General features: G+C 44.2%; 1 protein-coding gene across 1 annotated transcript in view; it reads right to left on the reverse strand.

Moving 5' to 3' along the window:
• LOC143974484 (P2Y purinoceptor 4-like) overlaps positions 1-6979 on the reverse strand; it is a 33655-nt gene extending 26676 nt beyond the window's left edge. The window contains exon 1 of the mRNA XM_077475953.1: positions 6744-6979. The gene's annotated coding sequence lies outside the window, so the exon portion shown is untranslated. The remainder of the gene's footprint in view (positions 1-6743) is intronic.
• Positions 6980-7147: the final 168 nt, after the last annotated feature.

Here is a 7147-nt window from a genome sequence, read left to right on the forward strand (position 1 = left end):
TTGATAGGTCGCACTTGTGGGCATTGATAGGTAGCACTCATGGGCATTGATAGGTGGCACTCATGGGCACTGTGGGCACTGGCAGGTGACAATGAAAGGTGGCACTGGCAGGGGGTACTGAATGGCACAGAGGAGGGATCTTTACATCCTTCCTCTTCGGGACCGATGTCCCTTTAACATAAGCCGGTGATCGGCTTTTTTTTCTCCTCACGCTGTCAGTGTGAGAAGAAAAAATAAAGGAACACCGAGCTTTTGTTTACATCATGTGATTAGCTGTTATTGGCTGACAGCTGATCACATGGTAAGGGGCCAGGATCGGCCCCTTACTAGGATCGGTGATCAGCCGAGTCTCCGTGACTCATTGATCACAGCGTGCTCTCCGCGCATCCTGCAGGAAATTGAGGTCCGCGCTGTAGCCGTCATTCGGCTATGACCTGGACCTCAACTGGTTAAAGGGAAAAAACAAAAGTCCATCCAGGAATCCCACGCAGGGGTTTAACTTCATTCAGCACTCATAAATTAAAACATACCGAGCCAACTGGCTCTCTCTTGTCAGTAGTTCCTCTACTTGCTCCCAACAGACTTATCGATTCTTAACCGACGGATTTTGTTGTCGGAATGTCCGACCGTGTGTAGAAGGGCTTAGTCTTCCCAACTCTCAAGGCTGGCCAGCCTTTCCCAGTCCCTGGGCAAAGAATCCTTCTTAAACAGGTTACAGTCTCCCACAGGGCAGACAGCTTTCCAAACACAGGTCTCTCTTCATACAGCACCAGCCGTAACAAGCTGCTCACACTCCACCTTCCTCCTCCCACTGCTTTCACCAGTCCCTCATTATATGGGCTATGTGCACCTGGGCACACAACCTGCTGGCTATCCAAAAGACCCAGACACAAGGTTGGAGATCCCATCCCACCCAAGACTCTGAGGGATGTCCAAACTACAGAGCCCCATTCGGAACTAGCAAGATCTGGATAAAGCCGCCAGAGCAGTTCTCTACTTTTTAAATCTACGCTCTGTAGCTCTGCAGTACGCCGACATGCAAACTCTGAGTCCATTCTAACTTCATTTTCCCAGAGCCAGGGACTCTCACTATTACACTATTCAAACAAATATGACGTCATACTAATAACAAAAAATGAAACCGAAAAGCTAGATAGCTTATTTTTTTGGAAAATATAGAAGCCAAAAAGTGCAGTTTGTGGGGGGGGGGGGGGCTGCGATTTTGTTAAAATATAAATGTGCTGCAAGTGAGGTGACTGAAAATAGAAAGAGGTATTAAAAGCAGGAAGAGTTGGTCAAGGATGTGGTAAGTAATTATGACAAGACACTTCTGCATTACTGGAAGCGAAAAGAATAGTGTATTTTAGCCACTTTTAGCCCCGGACCATTTTGCTGGCTTAAGACCAGACCACTTTTTGCGATTCGGCACTGCGTCGCTTTAACTGAGAATTGCGCGGTCATGCGACGTGGCTCCCGAACAAAATTTACGTCCTTTTTTTCCCACAAATAGAGCTTTCTTTTGGTAGTATTTGATCACCCCTGCGGTTTTTCTTTTTTTCGCTATAAACAAAAATAGAGCGACAATTTTGATTACTTTCTGTTATAATAAATATCCCCCAAAAATATATAAAAAAAATGTTTTCCCTCAGTTTAGGCCGATACGTATTCTTCTACATATTTTGGTAAAAAAAATTGCAATAAGCGATTATTGATTGGTTTGCGCAAAAGTTATAGCGTTTACAAAATAGGGGATAGTTTTATGGTATTTTTTTTAATAATTTTTTTTACTAGTAATGGCAGTGATCAGCAATTTTTATTGTGACTGCGACATTGTAGCGGACACATCGGACATTTTTGACACATTTTTGGGACCATTGTCATTTATACAGCAATCAATGCTATACAAATGCATTGATTCCTGTGTAAATGACACTGGCAGTGAAGGGGTTAACCAGGGGGTGGCAGTGTAGGGGTTAAGTGTTCCTAGGCGAGTGTTACTAACTGTGGGGGGCTGGGCTTTGTGTTAGTGAATACTGATCTCTGCTCCAATCACATGGAGCAGAGATCAGCGTCACTTGTTGCTAGGCAGAACGGGGAGATGCTGTTTACAACAGCATCTCTCTGTTCAGCCGCCCTGTGAGACGATTGCGGGTATCCCCACAGCGATCAAGTCTGCAGAACCCACGACCAGGCTCACGGGGGTCCCGACCGCCACGCGAGCGCGCCACCAGCGGCGCGCTCGCAATGGCAGGGCGGCATTTAAAAATGGACGTACCTGTACAGCAATATGCCTGCCCGTGCCACTCTGCTGACGTACATCGGCGTGCGCCGGTCGGGAACCGGTGAACATGCGTATAACAGATCATTTTGCACTGTTTGTCTTGAAGTGACCCTGTGGCCAGGCTATATATACTCACGAGCCACTTTATTAGGTACACCTGTTCAATTGCTTTGTAATCAGCCAATCATATAGCAGCAACTCAATGCATTTAGGTATTTAGACGTGGTGAAGACGACTTGCTGAAATTCAAACTGAGCATTAGAATGGGGAAGAAAGGGAATATGAGTGACTTTGAATGTGGCATGGTTGTTGGTGCCAGGGGGGCTGGTCTGAGCATTTCAAAAACTGCTGATCTACTGGGATTTTCACACATAACCATCTCTAGGGTTTACAGAGAATGGTCCAAAAAAGAGAAAATATCCAGGGAGCGGAAGTTGTGTGGACTAAAATGCCTTGTTGATGTCAGAGGTCACAGAATAATGGGCAGACTGGTTTGAGATTATTGAAAGGCAACAGTAACTCAAATAACCACTCGTTACAACCAAGGTATGCAGAATACCATCTCTGAACGCACAACACATCAAGCCTTGAAGCAAATGGGCTACAGAAGCAGAAGACCACACCGGGTGCCACTCATGTCATCTAAGACTGGGAAACTGAGGCACAGGCTCACCAAATTTGAACAATAGAAGATTGGAAAAATGTTGCCTGGTCTGATGAGTCTCATTTTCAGTTGCGACATTCAAATGGTAGGGTTAGACTTTGGCATACCATGTCACAAAGATCAAATCATCTCACCACTGGTTTCTTGAACATGACAATGAAGTCACTGTATTCCAATGGCCTCCACAGTCACCAGATCTCAATCTAATGAGCACCTTTGGGATGTGGTGAAACAGGAGATTTGCATCATGCATGGATGTGCAGCCAACAAATCTGTAGCAACTGCGTGTTGCTATCATGTCAATATGGACCAAAATCTCTGAGGAATGTTTCCAACACCTTGTTGACTCTATGTCACAAAGAATTAAGGCAGTTCTGAAGGCAAAAGGGGGTCCAACCAGGTACTAGCAAGGTGTACCTAATAAAGTGGCTGGTGTGTGTATAAGGCTGGGTTCACACTTGTCGGAACGCCAGAACCAGTGCGATTCCTGTGCAGGTTCCTGCATCGCATGTCACTTGCAGGCAGTTTACACTGCCCTCTGCGAACCACTATGGGTGTCAATGTAAATTTAGTGACATCCCCAGATCAGATCGCAGTGCGAATTGTGAAATGGTACAAATGGTATTGTGAATTGTGAACACCCATTCGAGCCGATTCCTGTGCGAACCAACAAAAATGGTCGTGTACCATTTTGGTCCAAATGCAATGCAAATTCAGCCATTCAAACTGTATAAAATAAATACAAATATATCTCTGCGCTAGTCTGGTATGGAACTGATACAACTCAAATCTTGGAAGGGATAAAGTAATAGAAAAGGTTAATGGTGTGCTGTTCCTTTAAATTGTGAACTGATGTTATGATGAACAAAATAAAGTGCATAAACAAATTTCCTACCTAAGTGTTCAAACATAGAGTATGAGTGTGTGTAAACAAATATGATAGCAACTCAGTGATGCAAAAACAGATTATATATCATAACAAGTGAATTTATTCAAAATATCAATGTGCAAAGATGATTGCAAAATATTCAGTGTGTAAACAAATTAGGTTGAATTGAAAAAGTTCAAGTCCATAAGAGAATCCATACACTTAATAAAGGATGTGACCAGTGGAAATAGTATTCAACTCTGTGGCTGTGTTCCATACACAAGAAAAGAGAGTGGCCTCTTACCAGATTTGATGGATCCCTATGACAGAGATCAAGGAAGCTTATGCTGGGATGATCACAGGCAGGGCTGGACTTACCATTGGGCTTGACTGGGCTCAAGCCCATGGGCCCCACCCAATAGGGGGCCCCGCCGAGATACATAGCCAAGTGTACTCAGATCAGCTCTGCTCACAGTCACGCCCAGTCCCGCCCGATGATGGACATAACACAGAGACTGGGTGTGACTGTGAGCCAAGTCGAGTACACTCGGCTACTCACGGCTCTGCTTTGGGCTGCAAGAGGACCCTTAGCCACAGAGAGGACCCGAGAGCCGCCGAGATACACAGGACTCTCAGGTATCTTGGCGGCGCCATTTTTAAACTTCAAGACTGCAATGACAAGGCTGCAAATGACACTGGGGCAAGGCTGCAAATGACAAGGCTGCAATGCAAGGCTGCAGATGGACACTGATAAGGCTGCATTGATGGGCATTTAAATGTAATTTTCTTTCCTTAAACTTCCCTCCTAAAAGTTTTTTTCCTTAAAATTCCCTCCTAAACTTGGGGTGCGTGTTATATGCCGGCGCGCATTATACGCCAATATATACGGTAATGTATAGAAGATAGGGCCCGAAAGTGACTCAAGCCCAGGGGCCCCAACCACCCTAAGTCCTGCCCTGATCACAGGTGTGAAGATTTTCAAACAACATGTCTTGATACACTTGCAGGGATGAGCTCCATGTGTTCAAAGATCATATATGAAAAGGGAGAAGCCTCATAGTGTAAATCAGCCAATTTTATTTTAAAAAAATTTATAGATTAACTTACATAGAGGTTAAAAAATTCCAGCATGAATGATATCTCTAGTGGCGGTGTCAGTCTGCCAATTAGACCAGATAGCGTTGCAAGTACTCTCCGATCTGATGCGTTTCTACACTACTGTCGTCGACTGGGAAATGGAGACTATACTGCATATATTATATTTGTTTACACACACACATGCTCTATGTTTGAACACTGAGGCAGGAATTGTTATTTCACTTTATTTTGTTCATCATCACATCAGTTCACCATTTAAAGGAACAGCGCACCATTAACCATTTCTAATCAAACTGTACAGCTGAATTTACATTGCACAGACATTGCATGCGATCTGCACAGCAATATGTTGCGAATCACATGCAAACATGTTCGCATCAATGTGAACCCAGCCTAAAGCTATAAATATGAAAGTAGTTCTAAAGGCTCGTGTTTTTTTTACCTTCATGCATTCTATGCAAGAAGGTAAAAAACCTTCTGTGTGCAGCAGTCCCCCCAGCCCCTCTAATACTTACCTGAGCCTCATCTCGACCCAGCGATGTGTACAAGAATTTTGGCTCTCCGAGGACTCTCACTCCTCATTGGCTGAGGCAGATGTGGGTGCCCTCATTGCAAGCTGCTTGCTGTGGGGGCACTCGGCAGGGGGGAGGGGCCAGGAGTGCCAGAAAAACCACTGCACAGAGCAGGTAAGTATAACATTTTAAAAAAAAACAAGCCTTTAATATCACTTTAAACTGCAAGGTCCCCTTAATACATCGGGTCCCCTCCATTGTTGCATATTATAGCTTTACAGTTCTAAAAACCTATAAGAAAAAGATGTCAGTAAATATACATTTCTCTGCCCTAGCTTCTGTACTGAGGGTGACGTCTTGAAGCTTTTGGCAAAATCCCAGAGAGTGTTGAATACCTGAAATCTCATAAGAAGATGATGCAATGCAGTTTAGGATCATGTTCTTCTAAGGCCGCGTACACACGCGGGGACTGTTCGCCCAACTTTGTCCGCTGAACAGTGTTTCGGCGGACAGTCCGCTCGTGTGTGGGCTTTCAGCGGACAGTTTCAGCGAACAGTCCGCTGAACAAGGTTTTTCGGAATTTCCGAAAAACTGTCCGCTGAAACTTTGTTTCAGCGAACAATCCCCTCGTGTGTAGGCTTGTTCGTCAAACTAAGTTCCGCGCATGCTCAGAAAGGATTTACACGCCGAAAGTTATAATGCAGTGTATAGGACGTCGTATTTTTCGTCCCGTCGTACGTGCCGTTCACGTCATCGCGCACGGTTTCAGCAAACTGTTCGTTCGTCGTGTGTGGCCCTGTCCGTCCATGCTAATTTTGAGCGGACTGTTTGCTGAAACTGTTTGACGGACAAAGTTGGGCGAACAGTCCCCGCGTGTGTACGCGGCCTAAGATTTTGGATACTCAACTTTCCTTGGGTTGCTGCCAGAAGAGGAACAATGATGCCACCCTCGACTGGGATCTTCAGAATAAGTTACTTTACTTATATTTACTTTTTCACAACAACTTTTTTTTGTCAGTGTGCTATTTGAGATGGGGAAGAGGGACCTAATATTTCAAACAGACCTTGCATTTTTCCTGCAAGGTCTGCTTAAAGAATTTTAAAATTAAAAAAAAAAAACATTGCTCCAGAGTGCCACAAACAACAGCCTCACAGGCACATAACAAACAGCCTCACAGGCACATAACAAATGGCCATTAAAAAAGCTTACCCAAAGAAAGATGTTATAAAATAGCTGCAGTCTACATAGCAACCAGCAACCTTTGGGACAATGAACATTTTGGTTAGGAATGTAGAGTACACAATGCAGCTGTTACTTACCTGATCAGAGACTAAAGGGAGCCTTGTAATGGCAATAGGAGGCACAAGGGCAACAGAGAAGCACAGATGCTGTTACTTACAGATGGACAAGAAAGCCGGTGCTAGTTCTCATAGCAGAACAGTGTCACATGAAGGATAGCAGCCAACAGGAGTCCGGGTTTAAGTGGTTAGGGCTAAGTAACATATAGTATAATGCATACAGGGAAGTGGTCAGGGCTTTGTAATGTACAGCATGGCACAATGGGATTATACACTAAATGTAGGCATAAGTGTATAATGAAGTTCACAAATTTACCATACCCAATATAAAATATAAGTCACTTAATGATGATGTACACTGATAGGATGAAACAAAAAAATGATACATCGACGCGGCTGTTAGCAGTAATTATCACTTCCCAAAA

The sequence above is a fragment of the Lithobates pipiens genome, unplaced genomic scaffold, assembly GCF_037356315.1.
Source record: "Lithobates pipiens isolate NorthernLeopardFrog02 unplaced genomic scaffold, aLitPip1_a1.2 Scaffold_1, whole genome shotgun sequence".
Taxonomy (NCBI): Eukaryota; Metazoa; Chordata; class Amphibia; order Anura; family Ranidae; genus Lithobates; species Lithobates pipiens.